Source organism: Microtus ochrogaster, chromosome 2, assembly GCF_000317375.1.
Source record: "Microtus ochrogaster isolate Prairie Vole_2 chromosome 2, MicOch1.0, whole genome shotgun sequence".
Classification (NCBI taxonomy): domain Eukaryota; kingdom Metazoa; phylum Chordata; class Mammalia; order Rodentia; family Cricetidae; genus Microtus; species Microtus ochrogaster.
The window spans coordinates 71,661,780-71,663,550 of record NC_022010.1 but is presented as its reverse complement, the minus strand read 5'-3'; the positions used below and the strand labels follow the sequence as shown (position 1 = coordinate 71,663,550).

Here is a 1,771-nt window from a genome sequence, read left to right as displayed (position 1 = left end):
TGGGACCAGGTGTCCTCTCTTTCCCTGCAGAGCCAAGGGACAGCTGGAACTAGGGTGATGGGACCAGGGTGTCCTCTCTTGCCCTGAAGATTCTGTGGCCTCTGAGTCCAGGAGAGGTGTGGGGAAGAGGGTTCCCCTGTGCCCTTTGTTCTAGCTTCCTTCCTGGTTCCTTCTCTTCTCTCTTCTCCTGAGGAACTGTGTCTTCACAGGAGCTCTTCCAGTCAGCGGCAGCTTGGAGAATCTTCCTGTCTGTTGTCATGTGAGCCTATGATTTTTGCTCATAGCAGTTCTTTAGTGAGGAGGATGTGGTTGAGGCTAGCTCATCCATGACTACTTTCTGTCTCATTCTGAAGCCAAGTAGGAAAACTAAATTCCAGAATAAAACCCAGAAAGTCCAACTCTTGAGCAATTTTGGAAAACGGTCCTTTAACGAGGAGCGGAGGAGTGTTTCGTCTACCGTGGCATTCCCTCCGTCATCCCCGTGGCCACCTTACCTCATAGCAAGGCCCGCGGGCAGGCTGCTTGGCTCCAGCTCAGGCAGGGATGTGAGGTCGCTTAGATACTCTGCAAGACTTCTCAAGTTTGTCCCTCCACAGTCACAGGTCCTACAGGAAGCGTCTCTTGTAGCCTTGGCTGAGAAGTACGGTGGGCGCTGGAATCCTCGTACATAGTCTGCTCAGTGGACGATTTGTTTGGATGCCTTAAAGCAGTAAGATCCAGGACTGGGTGGAGAATGTCTTGTAAGGACCCAAAGTCCAATATGGAAGCTGCTTTATTTCTTTGTTTCTTAGAAGCTCTGGCTTCAGCCCAGCAGTCGGTTTCTTTTTCACAGGAAGGAGTCATGTCTAGCCCTTGTCACCGCGGCCCACATTATTTCGTGCCTCTTTATAGGAGTCAGTTTCTAGATCCTGCTTTTACAAAGTGGGGTTCATACTTGGTTAATGGGTAGAAGTTAGGGTGTTCGTCCTGTTAATTTTGTTCTGTTAGATATTAGGATGATCACCAACTGTGTGCCTTATGAATTAAATATTTTCAATCAACATTATTGTTTTTCTTTATTGTCTTTTACACGTTCTTTTCATGTGTGTATGTGGGGGGGGTGATGTGCCTACATGTGTGTCCTTGTGTTTGCATGTATGTGGGTGCCCATGCACGCACAGTGAATGCATGGGAGGCCTGAAGACAATGTCAAGAATCTTCCCACCTTATTCTTTTGAGGCAGGCCCTCTTAGTCTAACCCAAAGCTCTGTATAGTCTATCTTACTAGACAGCTTGCTTTAGGGATCCATCTCCACCTCTGAGGGTGGAATTACAAGGTGTGCCACCATGTCTACCTGACATTGACCTGTACTCTAGGGAGCTGAACCCCAAGGCAGCAAGCCCTTTAACTGCTGAACCATTTCTAAGTTCCAGTAAAAACTTTCAAGTGAAACTGCCCCCCTTTCTCTCTGTCTCCCCTCCACCCCCAACTTTCCCATTTGTATTTAAAGGATAAAATGAAGCCTATCAGTGTCTTTCAAAAAGGTGAGAACAAATCTAAAACAGAGGTTGCTGGTGTTTGGGTGACAGCTAATCCATGTGTGAGCTGTGAGCCAGAGACATGGCACCTCAAAGAGGCCTGAGCGGACATATGTGACCATATATATGTGTTCAGGTGACTGAAACAGACAGCTGTAGCTCATTCCATTTATTCGGGTTGCTATAGGAAGGTGACTCCTTGGGGTAGTCATCCCCAGTCCTGGTCCTTGTTGCAGCCTTACTACCACCCTGC

At 47.8% G+C, this 1,771-nt stretch overlaps 1 protein-coding gene across 2 annotated transcripts in view; it reads left to right on the top strand.

Moving 5' to 3' along the window:
• Positions 1-1,771, top strand: part of Clic6 (chloride intracellular channel 6) — a 66,283-nt gene that overhangs the window by 42,508 nt on the left and 22,004 nt on the right. The window contains exon 7 of one of the 2 annotated variants that reach the window (XR_003378592.1): positions 10-1,022. The exons of the other annotated variant lie outside the window; for it this stretch is intronic. The gene's annotated coding sequence lies outside the window, so the exon portion shown is untranslated. Of the gene's footprint in view, positions 1-9; positions 1,023-1,771 lie in introns of those variants that run through there. 2 annotated transcript variants of the gene reach the window in all.